Genomic DNA, 22,977 nt, shown 5'->3' with positions numbered 1-22,977 from the left:
ATGGTTCACCTCACCTCAATGCATATACATTATACATTGATATGGGATCATATGAAAAGCATCAATGATATATATATATATATATATATGTATGTATATATATATATATATATATATATATATATATATATATATATATATATATATATATATATATATATATATATATATATATATATGGAATTAGTGAAATTTTGGTTCAATATATATATATGTTGATCAGAGAAATGGTGATATTTCCTAGTTGCATCAATCAGTGTGATGAAGTAGTGTGTGAGTGCATTATTAAGGTAATTTTTTCACAAACAAAGCTGTGAACAAATCCTATGTAACCCTAGATAAGCCTTATGACTCTTGTATCTTATTCCTCTCTGTTGAACTTCCGATGATAATCTAATAGAAGAAGATGAATTTGGAAGGTTTTTCCCCCTTGTGGAGTTTTTCCCTGGTCTTCGACTAACCCTCGTGTCTCTATATGTGTGAATTGTTTTCTTCTTGTGTTGCGTTGTTGCATTGTTGATTTTGTTCTTTCACCATAATTGTAAATGATGTTATAATTGTTAAAAGAGTAATGCAATTATCAAATAAAATAACAATGAAGCCCTTAGAAAATTAACAGTTAGTGGCGCCCCAGATGAGATTAATTGGGGGTTCAAGCAAGAAATCAAGGAGATGATCTCCAAGGTAAGTGGGCAAATAATTTTCCAGCCTCACTCTCATTTCACCCTAGTAAAGAGTCAATTGGAAGGTCTGAGAAAAGATGTTGAAATTGTGGAAGCGGGGGTGGAGGTAATCATATCCAAGATACAAAATCTTGATTACAAGGTGGAGAACTTTGAGTTCAATGTGGAGACTGCAGTTGTTTCAGTGTTAAAAGAAATATTTGACTTCAATGATAGTGGTGAACATGATATGGTGATTGGTGAGGGAGGGTCTCTCCCTCTGATGTTTCCCAGTTAGCAGAATTTGGAGCAAGAGCAGGGGCAGTAAGGAGCAGCGGAACCATTCCAACAAGAGGAAGCAGACAAGGTTGCCATGAAGGAACTCGGCCAGAACAATGTGGAGGGAACCAGGTATTTAATTTCATAGTAATAGGTAGATTATATTATGTAGGTATGTAAGTATTAATGGGGTATTTTGGAGAAATTACAAGAAGAATGATGTAGTAAATATGGAAAAAACATTACTGCATGTCTAAAGATATTGGTCATAGCAATTTTGGAGGACTCTGGAAATTTTGATGCTTTTGAATGTAATGGAATTGGCCAGATTCTAGTTTGATCAATAGAAATATACTTGTTCCTTCAAAAAAAATAACATGTGAAAATGTTGCATGTCTAATAATCGACATAAGTCAAAATGATACATCATGTACAAATGATATAAATAAAAATCATGAATTATGTAAGACAAAATGATACAAGTCAATATGATACGTCATGTCCAAATGATATAAGTCGAAATGTTACATGTAAAAAAGATACAACTCCATAATATGGTACACGAGACCGTGAAAATGATCCATATGATAGTAGCCATGAAAATTGGCATCATAACAATATATAAAAAATGATCCATGATACAGTCTATATGATCATGAATGTCACTAGCTGCTACCAACAATTGCCTTATGGTCATCATCACCATTGTAATCATGATCATGATCATTATCATCTGTTGTATCAACATCTACATCGTTGTTATCTGTATATGTGTCATCATGAGCATCATATGCCATCTCAGCATTAGACCCAACATGATCTGTATCTATGTGATGAGGATCATTCAGATCTTTTGGAAGCTCCTTGTTCTACAAAAAGAAAAGCATTAGAATGAAAAGTTATTGTTTATTTCATGCAATAATTAATTTATCTATTATATATCTAATATTACAACATATGAAATGAAACAATAACCATATTACACCATATCAAAGTGCACATACGATAATACAATTTCAAATAAGTTACAACTAAGATGTTGTAACAACGAAAGTTGTAGCAATCAAAGTTGTAACAATGGATGTTGTAACAACAGGGCATTTCATCTTGCTTTCTAGAGCTTGAAAGTGGGCAACCAAAGAGGTGTTTCTTCCACCAAACACTAGCCCCAACACTTGGGGGATCAAGAAAACAAATTGAGAAGCACAAACATAGGTAACAGTGGATTGAGAAGCAAATGTTGTAATAGCGGATGTTGTAACAGTAGATGTTGTAACAACAAATACCATAACAAAATATCAATTTTAAATTTGCTGAAAATGTTGTAACACCAATTACTGTTGAAAATGTTGAAACTACTGAAAAAGTTGATGTTATAACAACTAGTACTATTGAAACTACTGAAACAATGACCATTACAGTAGATGTTGTAACCACAAATGTTGTAACAATAAAAGGGGTAGAAATTCATTTCATCTTGTTCTTCAAAGCTTCAAAGTGGGTAGCCAAAGAGGTGTTTCTGTGACCCAAAAATACACTAGCACTTGGGGGATAAAGAAAACAAATCGAGAAGCACAAATGTAAGTAACATCGGATTGAGAAGCATATGCAGTAACAACAAATGTTGTAACAGTAGATGTTGTAACAACAAATTCTGTAACAACAGATGTTGTAACAGAAAGTCATTTTATCTTGCTTGTCAAAGCTTGAAAGTGGGAAGCCAAAGAGGTGTTTATGCCACCCAACACTATACCAACACTTGAGGGATTAAGAAAACAAGTTGAAAAGCAAAAACATAAGTAAGAAAATATTGAGAAGCATATGTTGCAACAACGAATGTTGTAAAAATATATGTCATAGCAACTTGTCAATGTTAAATATGTTGAAAATGTTGTAGCAATTGATGTTGTAACACCAATTACCGTTGAAAATGCTAAAATTGTTATAATCATTTATGTTATAACAACTGCTACTATTGAACCTACTGAAATAGTGACCATTACAACGGATTTTTTAACAACGGATGTTGTAACAACTAATGTTGTAACAATTGAGGGGGTACAAAGTCATTTCATTTTGTTTGTCAAAGCTTGAAAGTGGGCAACCAAAGAGGTGTATCTGCGACCCAACACAACACAAACACTTATTGGATCAAGAAAAAAAATTGAGAATCACAAACATAGGTAATAGTGGATTAAGAAGCAGATGTTGTAACAACGGATGTGTAACATCACCCAAACCCTCATACTCTTAGAGGAATGGGGTAAAACATATTTATTTATTTTTTTCCTCCAAACTCTATTTGACTTCCCAACTTGTAATAAGGGCCTCATAGCTAGAGTTGTTACTCTACATTTTTATATATGTTTGTGTGTGTGTGTGTGTGCAGGGCCTCCACTCACCGCATCAACCTGTTTCTGACCTGTCAAGAGGGTCCACCTCTTGAACAATCATAGGAATTTTGGGCTAGTGTGTCAGCCATCGCATCCTAGCTGACATCATCGTGGTCGATTGTAACACCCTCCTCCCACATCTACCCAAGCAAATGACTAGTCGGGGTAAACATGTGACGAGAGGCCACTATGGTATGATTTGACCTCCTAAGTCACATTAAGGAAGTGGAACCGATGTAAACACACCATATGGGCATCCAACATCATTAACAGAACCCTCATAAGACAAGTTCACCACTTAGACAACCTATCCCTGGGTCCCACTGTTTTATGAGGTCTCTTAGGCCATAGTCATTCTCATGCTATGGGCAAGGGAGCGGCCAAAACCTAAAGCCGCTCTCACAAGCCTGCCTACCAGCAACTGTGGACCAGAATTGTTAGTGTTGTGCCAGCGACCCCGAGATTTAAGCCCCCTTTTCAGGCTCAAAGCCCAACTTACTACCTAGAGTTGATCCATCTCTTCAAATCAGTAAGATAACATGGAAATGACAGTACTAAATCAAATACTTTTTCAAGACCTTAACTAGACCCCTACTAGCCATGATATGAATTTCGTCAAACATATTGCAAATGTGTAATCTATAGGTGTAATTCATAGTTCTGAGGTCTCATACTTAGTTGAGAATCACTAAGAACCATTGATGCCTCAATGCATCAACTTCCATTCCATTCATAAGGTCATAGATACATTGATCATTCAATTATAAGTAAAAACATGATGAGAGCCACGCATGGCTACTATCATAAAACACATACATAACCAGCATAATAGCAGTAGAAAATACTCATGAAAGTACAGTCATATAGACCACATATAATCCATCAAAATGCCCATAGAAATACAAGGATAAATAACCATTCATTAATGATGCAAAATCCAAACCCGGGATGGGACTTCTACGTTCCACCTGACTGTAGAATGATTGATCCAAATCTCTCTTTAGCCATTCACCCCTGTTCCATATTCCAAACACAAATGTGGGATCTCATAGAACACATCAATAAAAACTCATCTAGGGCTTCCAAAAGCCATCCACCTCAACCAATCAAACAATGATTCCACCCCACAGTCAGACATCACAAAACCATCATCACATTGGTCTCCATCCAAGCCTTCCAGGGCTTCCAGAGCATTTGTTCCAACCAAGGCTTCCAGGACTAGTAACTCAACCCACAACTGTTGTTCGGTTCCAGATCGTTTGTCCAACCAAGGCTTCCAGGACTAGTAACTCAACCCACCAAGGGCTTCTAGGGTGTTTGTCCAACCAAGGCTTCCAGGACTAGTAACTCAACCCAAGTTGTTACAGGGCTTCCAAAGCGTTTGTCCAACCAAGGCTTCCAAGAACTAATAACTCAACCACAGGGGCTTCACTCAATGAACCTTTGGCATATAGCATATGTTCGTGGCATACTAAACAATACCCTTAATTTTTCTACATATTGGAGAATACCTCTAAAAATTACATTATTTAACCCCCTACTAATACAAACCCAATACACCTTCCCAATTAAAAAAACTTATATGCTCAATATATTATGTCATTTTTGCCTCAATATATATCCCCAAATATTAACCCACGTGGTATGGTATTGCCCCCCAGTGAAACCCCCATGAAGTCAACCCAAACTAAGAAAACATGAGAACCAACCAAAAATAAAACAGTGAAAATAAACCCACAATCACCATGGCTATCGAGGAAATGGCAAGGCTAGGCAATCCACTCTCAATCGAGGCAATACTCCATGACAATGACAGATCACAACCAAGAAACCACATGCATGTGCCATGCATGCCAAAATTAGCAAAGGAAACATACATGCAACTCGGTACTTGTAAGAAAATATGATGTAGCTACTAATCATGATGCCTACTTGTGGTTTCCTGCTTTTCCTTTGCCTTCTTGCTCCAAGAATTTAAGTATGCCACACCCTCCAAGAGTGCTCAAGAAAACTCTAAGAATCCAAGAGTATGAGAGAGAGAATAATGAGAGAGAGCTCCAAAATTGAACTGACAAAAGGTTACCAACTAATCCTTATAAGCCTTTTTATGAATGATGCCTCTATTTGCTTCATCTTCCATTATTTTCCTTCATTTTCCTCTTCACATGCAACTTGTGGCCTTTCACCTCACTTTTCTCCTAATTTCCATTATTTTCATAAATAAATGTGCCAAAAAATGTCATTTTTCCTTTACAAAGCCTTAGCCATTTCCTTTGCCAAATTCCTTGGCCATAAACAACTAAATGAACACCCCCTAAGATGTCTTTCCTAACATTCAGCTTGGAATAAGTGTCCCATTGCTCATAGCTATATTTTTTTCCTTTTATTAACTTTTATTACATGGAATTTTCACCAGGGTTGTTACATTGATCCCATAACTACACCACGTAATCCTTCAGGGTAATCTTCTGGGCTTGTACCTCCAAGCCACGTCGTCACTTCCTCATCCAATTGCGTTAAAGGAAAAATCAGGTCGCGCCAATGAAGAGTCTCCACAACTAGGGTTTGGAGCGGTGCAAGGTTTTGCTGAATTTTCGTTATAAGTTTAAGGCTTGCCCTCCTACACCACATCGAGCTTGCCTTCAATCTCTACCATGGATCAACTAAGGGATCTAGACCCTGCCTTAAACAATGAATTGGATGAGGATCTTTACGACCATCGTAAAAGCAAGTCTCGACCCAGCGATAATTTCTCTGAGTTGGTTATTTCGACCATGAAATTATCTTAGAGGTCCTGCAGACCTCTGGATCAACACTAGTACTCGGTGTCGGCATCGATGGCTTATTAAGGTGCCCTATGGTGCTACCCCTCTTGAGCTTGAGCCAATCCAACTCCAAGGAGTTCTTGGCCCTTCGGCATTTCCTGTTCTCGAACAAGGAATCCCATGCATGCTAGCATAAGTGTTCCTACAACCCTTACCTACCACCGGCTACGTGTGAACTCTTGAAAGGTTTCCACCTCGCCTGCCACATGCCAAAGGTTTCAGGCTTCAAAGCAGGCATGTAAGCAACTCCATGGCAAGATGCAAATACTTTCGGGGCTGAGCTAGCTACACCTTGATGCAAGCAGAAGATATCTAGGCTTCTTATAATGCAAGGCTAGTGAAACTTGCCTACATGGGTTTCGGCTATTCCTACACTTAAAGGGAGGATAATACTTCTAGTGTTGAGTCTTAAAGGGAGGATAACCCTTCCAGTGTTGACTCAACACCTTTTGCACAAGCTCAAGGGCTTATAGCACGATGAAGGAACATCCATGTATATGTACAGACCCTACCAAGCGAGCGGTCTCTTGTATACTTATTTTATGTTAATAAAAAGAGTCTTTGTGTCCAATGTTCCAAATTTTTCTTCCAAATCTTTATGGACCTTTCTACTACGTATAACGTTTTAATAAAATTAATCTACAATGTTCTACCTCTATTTTCAAATTGATTTTATTACTTAATAAATCCAAAATTAAAATATATCTAAACTAATTTATTTTAAATTTAAAATAATTTACCATCAAACACTTCATCTTAAAAAATAAAACTTAAAGATAAATTTTCAAGATTACCTCCAAAACATAATTCATAATTATCTAGCCGAATAAAAAAGCATAATACCATAGATATCCCTTAAAAAACCCTAAAACGGTGATTGACTTGCACCCGGGATGCCAAGCTGAAGAGGCAATCCAAGATGCAGTGAAACTCGTATATTTATAGGAATATATATTTTGGAATGTGGTAGACATAAGTGAAATTTTAGAATATTTTGAAATTTAATAGCTAGAAATAGAATGGAGTTGAGGTAGCCTATTATATATATATATATATATATATATATATATATATATATATATATATATATATATATATATATTCTCAACCTATTATCTAAATAAAAAATACTCTTATACAAGATCCAGCTAAATTTCAAGACATTCCGCTAAAAGCTCACGTGAACGAGCCAAATGAAATGCCACGCAAGATAGGTAAACGGTGGTTGAGAAGATTAGGACCGAAGTTGACTAGCTACATGTTGAGGAGATTGAGTCATGTTGAAGTTGACTCGTAGGTTATAATTAGTCTTTTACAATCTTATCTTTGTCTTATTTCTATTTTAAATAGAGATTTGGTAAAATTTAATGCAAATTTGTTCAAATTCATGTACATTGATAGTTGGCATTCAAAATAAAAAAGAAATTTAAATACATTCACAACAATTGGAAAGATGAATTTAAAAAAATAAACATTTGATATCAATGCTTTACCTAATTTTTATTTCTGTAAATGCTAATTCTATTAAAAGTGAAAAAATATGTACAATAAGGTTATGTTCTCAGAGGAGGCCTAAGCTAGTCCTCAGCCAGAAAAATAGGGATATTACAATGCAGCCCTTCATCCAAAATTACAATGCAGACATACTGACTAGATTTACCATACTTACAATTTTCATGGCTTGCATTGACTGACATTACAAAAAAGCCTTCTGCATAATCATATGTAAGACAAAGAGAGAGGTCTGGATTTTCAGCTATAATAGCCTGAAGCTTGAGATTAAACCAGTTATCTACCCCTAACTTCAGACTCAAAACCATAAAAACAAAAAAACAAAACATATGAGCTAGAAAGCCACCCGGCAAGAAGTAACTGTGCTCAATCGACATGTCTTGGCAGAGCTGGTGCATCCTCCTTTTCATGGCTGGTGGAGGCCAGCCAAGTAACTAGACCATCTTCATCTAGAACTGGCTCGCCATCCGGATGAGTAACCGGGTGCAGAACTCCAATATCTTGTTGAGATGGCCCGCAAACTATAACGTCTTCCTGTAATGGAATCGGCTGCTGAGACTATTCCGGAGCTGGGGCGTCTTCGTGCATATGGTCCACATGATAAACTCGTCCTGATAGATCTCCGAGCAAAATGTTGTCATCTTGAGAAGGAGCGGAAACAGAAGGAGCCGAGCTAGACGAATTGCCCTCCTCTTCAGAGACAAGTACTGTGAAATTGACTGTCACGATGGGCCTATTGAGCTGACTCTGGAAAGAGAACCTGGCAGTCTGATAAGAACTGTTCGAATGAATCCCATCCTGTTCCAATGACGGAGATGAGGACGGAGCAGAGGTAATAGGAGCAACAATCTGAGGCGCAGATCGAACAAGGCCTCCTCTATTTCCCGGGATGCCAAGCTGAAGAGGCAATCCAAGATGCAGTGAAACTCGTATATTTATAGGAATATATATTTTGGAATGTGGTAGACATAAGTGAAATTTTAGAATATTTTGAAATTTAATAGCTAGAAATAGAATGGAGCTGAGGTAGCCTTTTTTTAAAAATATATATATATATATATATATATATATATATATATATATATATATATATATATATATATATATATATATATATATATATATATATATATATATATATATATATATATATATATATATATATTCTCAACCTATTATCTAAATAAAAAATACTCTTATACAAGATCCAGCTAAATTTCAAGACATTCCGCTAAAAGCTCACGTGAACGAGCCAAACGAAATGCCACGCAAGATAGGTAAATGGTGGTTGAGAAGATTAGGACCGAAGTTGACTAGCTACATGTTGAGGAGATTGAGTCATGTTGAAGTTGACTCGTAGGTTATAATTAATCTTTTACAATTTTATCTTTGTCTTATTTCTATTTTAAATAGAGATTTGGTAAAATTTAATGCAAATTTGTTCAAATTCATGTACATTGATAGTTGGCATTCAAAATAAAAAAGAAATTTAAATACATTCACAACAATTGGAAAGATGAATTTAAAAAAATAAACATTTGATATCAATGCTTTACCTAATTTTTATTTTTTTTCTCTGTAAATGCTAATTCTATTAAAAGTGAAAAAATATGTACAATAAGGTTATGTTCTCAGAGGAGGCCTAAGCTAGTCCTCAGCCAGAAAAACAGGGATATTACAATGCAGCCCTTCATCCAAAATTACAATGCAGACATACTGACTAGATTTACCATACTTACAATTTTCATGGTCTGCATTGACTGACATTACAAAAAAGCCTTCTGCATAATCATATGTAAGACAGAGAGAGAGGTCTGGATTTTCAGCTATAATAGCCTGAAGCTTGAGATTAAACCAGTTATCTACCCCTAACTTCAGACTCAAAACCATAAAAACAAAAAAACAAAACATATGAGCTAGAAAGCCACCCGGCAAGAAGTAACTGTGCTCCATCGACATGTCTTGGTAGAGCTGGCGCATCCTCCTTTTCCTGGCTGGTGGAGGCCAGCCAAGTAACTAGACCATCTTCATCCAGAACTGGCTCGCCATCCGGATGAGTAACCGGGTGCAGAACTCCAATATCTTGTTGAGATGGCCCGCAAACTATAACGTCTTCCTGTAATGGAATCGGCTGCTGAGGCTGTTCCGGAGCTGGGGCGTCTTCGTGCATATGGTCCACATGATAAACTCGTCCTGATAGATCTCCGAGCAAAATGCTGTCATCTTGAGAAGGAGGGGAAACAGAAGGAGCCGAGCTAGACGAATTGCCCTCCTCTTCAGAGACAAGTACTGTGAAATTGACTGTCACGATGGGCCTATTGAGCTGACTCTGGAAAGAGAACCTGGCAGTCTGATAAGAACTATTCGGACGAATCCCATCATGTTCCAACGACGGAGACGAGGGCGGAGCAAAGGTAATAGGAGCAACAATCTGAGGCGCAGATCGAACAAGGCCTCCTCTATTTCCTGAGTGACTTCCCCTGCGAGGGATGCCTCGTCTGCGCGGCATAGTAGCAAGGGCAAAGAACCAGGGAAAGCAAATGAGATAAAGTGGACCAGGAGAAGAGAGAGCTCTAAAAAACTCAGGGTGTCTCCAGCACCGATCGAGCAACCAAACCCAAATGACACTGCAGCAAAGTTGAGGCGACTTAGCCCCATTATACCCTGAACCATTAATGGCATTACGCGGATCCATGTCCCGGAGCCATAGTACAATCAGAATCGCCATGCTCGAAATGAATTCGAGCCGACTTCGAGGCTGCAACAGAATTAAATCTCCCACCTTGAACTTGTTAAATCCATCTACCGCCTGTACCATGCAGTCCGCCGGCCTGCCATCCGTTAGGCTAGCTGTCTGTTCGGCGGAGTTCTTCATTCATTGCTGGAGGGATCACCCGCATCCGGGTAATGCTTTACCTAATTTATTTAAAATAAACCTCAATAAATACAAATTTATATTCTTAAAAGAAAATGTAAAAAACATGTAATATGATAACTTTAAAGAAAACTTAAACTCAATGCACAAGTGATTAGACATGACATCTTGAATATGTATTTTATTCTTTGTAAATACATTACACATATGTGTATTCTTTACATGTACACTATTTATCTTAACAATCTTGTGGGAGTTCATTTTTTTGCAGTATCTTTTACGGTTTTAAGAAAAATGTTTCTATCCTAGTGTGATCTAATTATAATTAACTTATTATGGTCATAATATAATCCTAGTTTGTACAAAAATATTAATAGATGTTATGAAATATGTAAACATTGGTTGATTCTTAAGAGAGAGAAAAGTGCACTTCTTACTTTATTGATTTTTATGAGAAATCCCCTATGTTGCATTATGTCAATGCTTTATCTCATCTTAAGGTTATTTTAGTGTATTTTCTCTTCTGTAGATTTTTGAAATTTTTAGTTTTATATCAACGCAAGGTTATTGGCTTTAGGGACACTTATTTGTTGCTAGTATTAATCTCATTATTTGAAAAGGGCATCATGATTGTTTTGTGTTGAAATGAATGTTTTACAACTCAATATGAAGATGATGTGTAATTCCTTCCATGCTCAACATAGAGCAACACTCAAAATAATGATTAAACATTAAGTGAACAAATTACAATGTCTACCTTAAGATCAAAGTGCTTGAATGCACATCCTGAAAAATCATACCAATAGAAATACATGTTAATGAAGATTTCTAGATAGATAGAAGGGTGGTAAAGAAAGTTATTACTTCTAAAATTTGTCCACTACTACAATCTTAATAAAAATTGACAAAAAAACACAAGCATGCTTCAAGATGCTAAAGAAAGATAGAAAAACACAAAACAAGATATTGAAATTAATAACAAAGAGAATATAAAAAAGGCGTGAATTTCCACATAAAATCAATAGGCATACTCCATGTCTATGTGAATGTGTAGTTCCTATTGGGGTATATTGCACTCATTAGTTCATTGGAACCTCATTGGGACCTACACTCTAGCCATCACTATACCTTCTTCTATACATTATTAGGAGCACATGCGACATATTTAATTCACTACCATAAGTTCAGTATCAATTGGCATGTTTTATATTTTAAAGGCCTTTTATTTTTAAAAGGGCTACTTTCAGCAAGGTTTCCACCTAGGATGTCATGTGGTGCTCATTGGGCATTGGTTATAGGGTGACATGGAAAATCCCACTACATTAATGCACATTCCCTCATGCATAGGGATCCCTATTGTGAATGTGCAATCCCTCCATAAGTTTTAGTAGTTAACTACCATTTTTCTCTCTCCCCTTGTAAGTTGACTTTTGGTCCTATTTTGGAGCTAGTTATATTCTATCATGTGTGAGTTATTAATCAATTGTAACTAATTCCTTATTACATTTACTTCCAACTCACCCCATTATTGGATGTTTATTTAATTTATGGTCTAGTAGTGTGTTGAATTTGGTAGCAAAAGGGTCGAAATTTTCTTATCTTGCAATTGATTGAATCCTACAATAAGATACACAAACAATGAATGATACTAGTGATTATATATGGACTAAACAAAGCATTGGATTAGATGGAAGCAATGCATGAAACAAAACTAGAATAAACAACTTGAAACAAGAAAATTAAGAAAAACAAATCAACAAAGTAATGGGAAAAGTGTAGATTTTTCTGTAGATTCAACATCTTATGTGGTTTGCTAAAACATAAGACAAGAATCTGTTCTAATATTCTCAGTGGAAACCAAAAATGATCGATGAAAACAATAAGAAGAAAGAGGAATAATATCAATCACACATAACACAACATTTCTCTGGGGAAAGCAAATGCTAAAGACCCTGACTATCTATATTGCATTAACCAGAAGATCTGAGAAGAAAATAAAATGCTTGTTCAACTCGAATAATTCATGCACTAACACAATTTATTATTCTACTTCACAAGCCAACACTTAGCCAATTTTTTTGCCTGTTAGGCTCCTACTTCCTTGCAAAATTCCTAGAGGGATCAACCCATATTTAATGGAAAATCCACTCTCTATGACTGTGCAATCCAAACATAGGTCCTCAACTGATTGCATATATGATCTGTAAAACTCAAAAAATTATACAATTGATAGTACACTGCCCCTGAACTCTAATCTCAATTGGGTCTTCCTCTAAACTCGCATGCATGAGTTATTTATGAGTGAAAATTCAGTTAACTGTTGTGATATTGGTGATGCACTGGTGCACTACTCCACTACTAGACCTCTACTAGTTCCTCCAACAGTTAGAACTAGCTTAACTGACCATAACTCAGTTAGACTAAGTTTTCTAATTACAACTCCAAAGAACTCAACCTGGGCCCCTAAAATTAAGGGATCACTCTACATGACTCTAGATAGACTTCCAACTTGAATTTCCTAAGCCAATTAAGTCAATTTAACTTAATGAACTATTACAAGTTGCTATGAGAATAGAATTATAATTCAATTCACAATTTAATTCAAGGACAAATTAAATTGGTATTTCTTATTGATATTTTTAACACTCCCTCTCAAAAAGAAAGGGATTATCATCTACCCCAATCCTATCTCTGTGAAACTCTAATTTTCATCTTAACAATTCCTTTGTCAAAATATTTTCATCTTACTCCTCTGCGGGACTGTACTCCAACAACATAATTATCCTTTCCACACAATCTTGAAGATGATGATATCAAAATCAATATTCCTGGACCAATCATGGAAAACTGGATTTTCAGAGAGTTTGATACAACCTTAATTCCCACATTAAATCACAGTTGGATCCATTTGCTAACCAAACAAAACAACCAGAATCTTCCTCATCTAGATGGCCTCACAAGCTACTTGACTAGTAGCCATGTACTCTACCTCTGTTGAATTGATTGCAACTTATCTCTATTTCATGTTGTACCAAGAAACAATTTTTGACCCAATAATAAATATCCCTCCTAGTGTGCTCTTCCTATCAGATGGACTCCCTGCCCAATCTGCATCAATGAAGCCATGAATATTCACTCCCTCTATCTGTATCTACCATAACCATACTAAGTAATGCCTCAGAGGTATCTAAACACATGCTTGGTTTCCTTCCAATACAACTTGGTTGGCTTAACCGTCACTTGACTAAGCTAGTTCACTGCATAGCACATATATGGTCATTTGTTCACCAAATACATGAGTGAACCCACAATGTAACACCCTCCTCCCACTTCTACCCAAGCAACCAACCAACCTAGGTAAACATGCGACGAGAGGCTACTGTGATATGATTCAACTTCCTAGGTAACCTTAAGGAAATGGAATCAATGGAAACACAACACACAGACCTCCCGCAGGTGCTTCAAGACCTGCAAGAGCTAATCCACCAATCCAGTTGCCCAATCCCTGAGTTAGCCTAGAATTTAGTTGAACTAAACCTAGAGTTTCTCCCATGAAAAGGCATGTGTGTGACTGTAAACCTATGGTCTCTCCCACAGTGCCTGTAATGGAGAGACTGTAGTCTCTATCAACCAGTTTTGTGCCAGAGACTATGATATTTAAGCCACTTTTTCAGAGACATTCTCCAAACTAGTGCCTAGAACTTGATGAGAGTGTTTAATACATCAAATGACACCAAGGCAAAGCCTCTTACACAAAACTTGATCAAGGGCTTAACCTAACCAAGCATAACCATGACAAACATATTATCAAACACTTAGTAAATATGCAACCTACAGGTGTAAACAACATAATTAAGTGTAGGGATCTCATACTTATCTGAGAATCGCTATGAACCCTTGTATCCTTAACACATTAGCTTCCATTTTATCCATTACGTCATTGATACAATGATCATTCAATAACAAGTAAGAACATGATGAGATCCACTCAAGGCTATCGTCATAAAAACATGTAAATAACCAACATAATAGGGACAAAAATACCAATGAAATCACAACCATATAAACCACATATAATCCACCATAATGCTCATAGAGATACAAGGAGAAATAACGTTTCATTAATGATGACAAATCCAAACCCATGATGGGACTTCCATGTTCCACTCAACCATATAATGGATAATCCAAATCTCTCTTCAACCATTCACCCTCGTGCCATATTCAAGGCATGAATGTGGGATCTCATAGAACACATCAATCAAAACTCATCCAGGGCTTCCAGAGGCTATCCACCTCAACCAATCAAATAATGATTCCACCTCATGGTTAGACATCACAAAACCAACATCAAATCGGTCTCTATCCCAGCCTTTCAAGGCTCTAAAGTGTTTATTCCAACCCAGCTCCCAGGACTAGTAACTCAACCCACGAATGCCGCCAGGATCTAGAGCGTTTGTTCAACCAAGGCTTCCAGAACTAGTAACTCAACTCACAACTACCATCGGGCTTCGAGAGCATTTTTCCAACCAAGGCTTCCAGAACTAGTAACTCAACCCACAATTGCCATCGGGATTCCAGAGAGTTTCTCCAACCAAGGCTTTCAGGACTAGTAACTCAACCCACCAAGGTCTTCTAGAGAATTTTTCCAACCAAGGCTTCCAGGACTAGTAACTCAACCCAAGTTGTTACAGGGCTTCCAGCGAATTTGTCCGACCAGGACTTCTCGGACTAGTAACTCAACCCAAACCGTTACAGGGCTTCCAGAGTGTTATTTCAACCAAGGCTTCCAGGAAATAATAACTCAACCCAAGCTAAAGTAAAAATGAGAACCAACTAAAACAAAGAAATGAAAATAAACCCACAATCACCATGGTTATCTAGGAAATGGCAAGGCTAAGAAATCCACTATTAATCCAGGCGATCCTCCATGCCAATAATAGATCACAACCAAGAAACCACATGCATGCCAAAACTAGCGAGGAAAACATACATGCAACTTGATACCTGCAAGTAAAACATGTTGTAGTTTTTGATAATGATGCCCTCTTGTGCTTTGATGCTCTTCCTTTGCCTTCTTTCTCCAAAAATCCAAGTATGCCACACCCTCCAAGAGTGCTCCAAGAAAAATCTAAGTCTCCAAGAGTATGAGAGAGAGAGAGAGAGAGAATAATGAGAGAGCTCCAAAACTGAACTGACCAAGTCTTTCCCACTTATCCTTAAAAGACTTTTTATTAATGAGGCCTTATTTTCTTCATTTTCCATTATTTTCCTTCATTTTCCTCCTCACATGAAACCTGTGACCTTTCACCTTCCTTTTCTCCAGGGTTGTTACAGAACCCTCCCTATTGGGGGAACACCATCCTCGGTGTTCAATGACACCTATACCAACAAGACTATTGTAAACAAAACATACTTCCCATGGAGTTTTATAATACAACTCATTGCAATATTTACAATGAAAAACATGCTCAAAAGAAAAACATCATGACAGCATACCGCAGAGTGGAGCTTTATAAAACAGCTCATTATGATATTTACAATGACCACATATACACTTACATTTGCTTCAACAAAAAAATAACCATATTGTCTATGGAGCTTTATAAATCCATCTTGATATAGTATTTACAATAATGTACACACACACACATATATATGCATCTACTCAACCAACACATAAAAGGATATGATGTCTGCATCCGCAACAAGGGAATCCAGAGGCTCACACCTCCACTCTCAAGGTAATACCATGATTCACCTCATTCCCAAGAAGTCCATAATCCATTGCAAAGTAAAATCTGCATCCAATGTCCAATGCCACAATCCTATGCCACTTGTCCTCTCAGTGATAAGTTACTAACTCATTATTCCAGAATGCACTCCAAATGTGCATATGATTCCATCTGGTAATGCTAATGATCAAAACAAATCCGTCCCTGACCCTCTCTTCTCTGCTACATAGTCCCTCAAGCAATCTGGTCAATCCTTTCTATGCAGTCACTCACCTTCCAAGTTCCATTGGCACCCCATATCGGGCAGTCCATCCCTTGGCAAGGCTTCCTCGCATCGGAAGATACAAAAACCAAAGCATATCCCTTCTTCAAACCATCATACTAGTCATAGCATGCTCATGGAAAACAATGGACACTATTGGGTACTAGTGTCCCACAATGGCCCCGCTCCTCAAGTGCTTTACTAGCATATATTGTTGCATGTTCCAATTTATTTTTGTTATTGCAAATTCTCGCAATCGATTTAAACCACACAACCAGGCATGTTCATGCATTCCTATTCCAAGCACATAATTTCCATTAGATTTAAAATAAATTCAAATCATACCTCATTGGTGGATTGTCAATAAGGTACATTTGCAATTTTGTTCACTCTCTATGACAAAAAGTAAAACTATATCTTTGACCAACTCATCATGTATAACATATCACATTAGGTCAGCTCGAAAAAAAACCATCATAGATCAAAATCATAAATCACATGTAACCATTAAAAACCAGAATCATAGATCACATGTAATCATCATAGACCAAAATCATAAATCACATGCATAGTAAAACTGAAATGAGATACTTATCTTTTAATCAATCCTTAGCTTCTTCCTTTTCCCTTATTCCATATGCACTCTAGATCATTTGTCACACATGACAACATCTAGTGCCTTCTCCACAACCATGTGCACATACCCATAGTGTGCATCACACACATACAACCACACACGACATACGACACCATGTGATACATGCACCTACACTTGATATACAACACATACACCTATACCCAGTGCATAACACAATACCATACATACTCCTATGTCCAGTGTGCAACACGACACAACACGTATATGTACACAATGTACATCAAAGGACATGCATCCAAACACAACATACAACACCACAAATGCATACACATACACCCGATATACAACACAACTCATACATCTATACCTGATGTACATCACCACACAATACATGTACTTACACTTGGTGTACAACACAACAAAATACATGTACGACACAAAGTGGAGCATAGGGAATACAAATGTCACAATATCATGACTACACAATGCACATACATAGTACTGCATGCCAGCAACACCTCATGTATGACATGCACGTAATACCACACATACCTCAGTACCATATATACAACACGTACACAATACCACCTATAGAAAACACCACCTGCACCACATGTGCATAGCATCACATGTACATGGCACCACCTACACAATGTGTACACAACGCCACATGTACACTGCACCACCTGTACAATGTGTACACAATACCACAAGTATACAGTACTGCATGCACACATGTACACAACACTACATGTACACAACGCCACATCCACCACATGTATACAACACTACCTGCACACATTGCCACTTGTACAACATCTACGCATCACCACTTATACAATCATACACACCACAACATATGTACATAATACCACACGTAAAACAGGCATGCAACGCCATATATACATATCACTGCATATCCAACATGTACATAACATCATCTGTACATATCACCACATATCCAACATGCACAGAGAACCATACGCACACAACAATGCATATCCATCATGCACACAGTGCAATATGTACACAACACCATATATCCAACATGTACATAACACCATCTATACCAAGCACTGAATATGAAACATTCATACAACATTATTTGTACTAACACCCTATACATTAATTACATAAACAACATGTACACACACAAAATATGCACAATACTGCATGCACACAATCATCCCAGATGTAACATGTACAACATTTATGACATATACACAACAATAATACCACACATCTAAAACCACACTACCTCTACCAAGCAACCTTGCTTCCAGTGTCTTATCCATGCTTGTCCCAACATGTTGTAAACCACACTTCTTTCATTTCGCTAATGTATCCCTCAGTATAGCCTGTCCATAACATAGAAATAATATAATCACATAATATCGACTCATAAACACATGATACTGACCTCATATATTTGTCACAACTATTCTTCCACTTGATTCCTCGTAAATCAGGAACCTCTTCATGTCATTCACTTGCATAAGCAATAATTCCTCCACAAGAATGATCCCTGACAACTTGCCAGATAGTAACATAGATACATGAGGTGACAATGCGACACAAAGTGTTAAGATTAGGTATGTTCTATGCTAGAGCAATTTATTTAAATTTTCACAATTAGCAATCACATCAGCATTATGATAAACTGCAGATAGAACATAAATATAAAACGCAGAAGACAAGCCAATGCAAGAGGACACAAGATATGGCGCGAGCCAGGGACAAACCCCACAATGTGTGGGGAAACCCTTGATCAATTCTTCTTTTATCTTCAAAGTTCAGCAGAGAGAGAGATGGTACAAATACATTTGAAGTCAACACTTTGACTTGCCAAAATAAGAGATCAGACATCAGAGATATTTCATCATGAAGATGACCGGATAGTTCCGATGACAAGGACTACTGATCTGAACTCAGGTGAAGGCACACTTCTCAGTCCTCATACTTCAATTGATTCACCATGCTGCATCCAACCATGCTGCCTCCATCACTATACTTATCCATGCCTTAGAACAGCAATATTTAACATGCTGCTCCTTTACATCGATCTTCTCCTTGTGACTATTTTTCCTTTAAGATCGAGATCATAACTATGCTTAGATCATTACTGTACCTTGAAATATGTCAAGACAGTATATGCTATACCGAGACCATAATTGAGATCTTGAATGCATCTGGAGGTATGCCAAGACAGAGTGTTCTCTGTTGGATAACATCATTACATATATACTGAGACCATGACTGTGTTTTCTTCCTACACCGAGATCTTCATGAGATCGTTCATTATGCCAAGACAAGGATCATTGAGAGGCTTTACTTCTGAGTTACCCATCCGAGAAATATAGGACCACTGTACTCATTCGAAGTACTGAACCACTACACTTGTCCGAAGTCCTGAACCACTGTAATTTCCTCTGAAGAATATCAGATGAATCCTAGTTCTGTGTGATTGTAATTACCCCGAAGTTTCAGAGATATTCGAGATTCCTGTACTACTGTACTTGTTATGATTATGCTGAGAATGTATACCGAGACTGCTACAGGAATATCTGCATCAAAGAACCGAGACTGCTACAGGAATATCTGCATCAAAGAACCGAAACTGCTACAGGAATATCTGCATCAAAGAACCGAGACTGCTACAGGAATATCTGCATCAAAGAACCGAAACTGCTACAGGAACTGCATCAAAGAACCGAGACTGCTACAGGAACTGCATCAAAGAACCGAGACTGCTACAGGAATATCTGCATCAAAGAATTACTTGAAGCAATTGAGCAAGAGAGAAGTCTACACTTGTTGTCACTGCCCACTGACCAACTATGTTAAACCAGCTTGTCATCCATGCAGCGAAGGGCCCCCATTCTTTACCGGACAGCATAGCGCTCCAGTAATAAAGACCCCCGGACGTCGGATAAGCAGAGCAAATCTCAGCCATGGAGAGTCCCACACAGAGAGTGAAAAGGCCAGCAATGAGCCATCCGTACACCATAGTCACCGGACCTCCGAAGGTCAGCCCCGTAGTATAGGTAGTCGTTAAGCCAGTTAAAATCGATATAATGGAAAACGAAAACGCAAAATTCAACAGTACCGAGAGATCACGCTTGAGTTCTTGTTTATAGCCTATCTGTAGCAGGCGTGCAAATCCGGAGTCGACCGCACCGTCGAGCAAAGACTCTCTGGTGTCATGTTCGATGGAATCCATGGAATCCGAGAAAAGTGAGCAGCCTCTTGCAGGGGTTAGACTGACTGTTAATGATTATGAACCAGAACGTAAAAGCAATGAGCTTAACACTGGGGCTTGACGAGTTGGTGAAGAGGGCTGGTGATATCCCTGCTGTGCATATAGTTGCTCCATTGCCAACGGATTAGGGCATCGTACTGCAGCTAGGGCTCCTTCTTAGGCCAGTGTATTCTTTTGGTTCTCTCCTTCTCCAAAAACCCAGACGTGGAGAGGAGATCACCTCAAGAATACGTGTGTGCAAATGATATCAAATCCTCATCTATTTATACCAAAATGAGGATGATGAATAGACACGTCGGTTGGGCTTCTAGAGCCTACATAAGAGCTGGTCGGCTTGACTATAATTACATAAACAAAACAAATTCATATCTCCATAATTACTTATCGGAATTGGATGATCTTTGGATCAATCCTATACCTCTCAATGAGAGGGATCCAATAAAAATATCAGCTGCCATAAATAAGCCGACCCACATGGAGTTTGGCCCTAGTTGCCAATTTAACACAAAGATTATGCAAAGGCAGAGAGAGAGACAGAGAAGGAGCTGCATGTGTTGAAGCTGCAACTTAAGGAAGAACAAGAGCTGCATAGACGAGAGAATGAGTTGCAGTAGGAAGAGGTATAGCAGGGGGTGAAACATTTACAGATGGATGAAATTGCACCCACACAATTTATTGATCCATCCCACCAGTTGGCATGCAACATACAAGGTGAGAAGTGTTGTTGATCACATGCAAGGAAATTCAGCAGCATGCATTTCATTGTGCGCACGCATGTGATCCCAGACATTTGGCACGCTCACAGAGGCAAAGACAAGAAGCAAGTTCGACTGGAGCTGAACATGTACTTCGACAAGTTGATGCACATGGTCACCATCACACACTTGAAGATCAACACAGACATTGTGCATCAATATGTTTCTGGTCCAGCCACACTCAAGACGATGATGCACGTGCTATGAAATGAGTTGGACAGAGGGGCCATATCAGTGTACCCAGATGCAACGGAGGCAAGAGTTCACTTTCAGTAGGATGTCACCATTGAGCGCATGGACACCATCATGGAAGGCCAAGCTTGGCATCAGTTTGCCACCATCGACCATCATAAGGATGTCAGAGAGTTGGTCTCACCACCACCCTTTGCTATAAATAGTCCCTCATAACTCATTGTATAGGCTTTTGGTCAACCAAGCTTCTAATAGGAGTATCTTAGAGAAAGCTTGGAGAGTATTGTAATGAGCCTTGGGTTCTCCACTATGCAGAGCTAGTATATCTCTTTGGAGGAGCAGGCGGTAGTGACTGTAACTTTCCGTTGTCGGAACTAGTGGTTGGTCATGGTTGTATTGTATGACAGGAACTTAAAATTCTTCATATAACAAAGCCAACATGTTTTATGCATATGTCGTATTTTATTTCAGCTATATTATTTACTCTAAATGATATATGTATATGTTTTCTTATGTATGCATGTGTATCTATTTTCTGTATATGTATGTATGAATCTTACTAAAATGTGTTGTTGGTTTAACCATTGCTTTGGATTGCTAGCTTACATGCCTTCCATGTTGTGATGCATCTTTTCTCATGTGCTCCCTTCTTAACTCCATGCTTTCATAGGTTTCCAAGGGGTGCACTCACCTCATCCTCCATGTGTTAGAACCGTTCATGCACCTTCCTTGATTTGCTGCATATGTCACACCCTTGCTACCAACAAGGACATCTTACTTGCCTCTACACATAACCGTGGTCAAGGCAATATTGTATGACCCACTGTTGGGAATCCTACACCAAACGATCTGAGATCTAGTTGGGACTTCTTACGGGGACATCTCCTGACATGTTGGCAGGTCCATCACCGTCGACATTTCTGGCACTAGAAGGAGCTCCAGATGACAAGTTGTGTCCTCTCATCCTATTGAACCTTTGCACATCTATCATGGATTTTGTTATACTCACCCCTCCACGATGTTTTTCACATGTCAAACCTCCCACCATGACAAGGGAGTTTTTTGATCTCTTCTCTGAATTCACGTATGATGGTGAGGGCGAAGTGGCCTGGCTTGAGTACTTAGAAGACTTCTATGCATTCCTTGAGAATGCAGATGATTTCTATGCAAAAGAGGTCAGTCTGTTGCTTTCATACACACTTTGTGAATCCCCACTACGGTGGTGCTACAGCCCACTGCCTGACAGCGTGCACTCACTCGAGCAGTTATGTGATCTCATCGAATATACTTTCCATCATTTTGATACAAAACCTTTGGATAAAAAACTGTTAGAGCAACGAAAGGCTTTGCAAGAATCACCTGATGATTTTTGGCAACGCTTCCTTGTTTTGCAGTTTAAAGCTCTAAAGAGCCAGATGCAATTCCAGTATCTCATTGACAGATACAAATATTGTCTTATCAAAATTTTCAATCCCAAGAATAAGTTCAAGCTTAAACCCTGCTCAACATACTTTCGTGATGGAGCTGTGAAATCAGAAACAAACACGGTCGTTGTCACAAGTGATTGTCCACCATCCTCTCATCAAACAACTCCACCACCACAAAGTGATGTGGGACAACATGGAGACAC

At 38.1% G+C, this 22,977-nt stretch overlaps 1 long non-coding RNA gene and 1 pseudogene across 1 annotated transcript; both read right to left on the bottom strand.

Annotated features, from left to right (window-relative positions):
- Nucleotides 1-1,383: 1,383 nt before the first annotated feature.
- LOC149247225 (uncharacterized) lies at nt 1,384-18,675 on the bottom strand. Its single transcript, XR_016265615.1, has 2 exons — nt 18,562-18,675; nt 1,384-1,810 (listed from the first exon to the last, which is right to left on the bottom strand). It is a non-coding gene; the product is annotated as an uncharacterized LOC149247225 (long non-coding RNA).
- A 1,233-nt stretch (nt 18,676-19,908) lies between these two features.
- On the bottom strand, nt 19,909-20,361 carry LOC149247224 (amino-acid permease BAT1 homolog pseudogene; annotated as a pseudogene).
- Between the last annotated feature and the right edge of the window lie 2,616 nt (nt 20,362-22,977).

Source organism: Pinus tabuliformis, chromosome 7 (genome assembly GCF_031772625.1).
Source record: "Pinus tabuliformis cultivar Carrire ecotype Pingquan chromosome 7, CPIR1, whole genome shotgun sequence".
Lineage (NCBI taxonomy): Eukaryota > Viridiplantae > Streptophyta > Pinopsida > Pinales > Pinaceae > Pinus > Pinus tabuliformis.
Note: the sequence above shows the minus strand (reverse complement) of the source record. Positions and strands in the feature narration are given on the sequence as shown.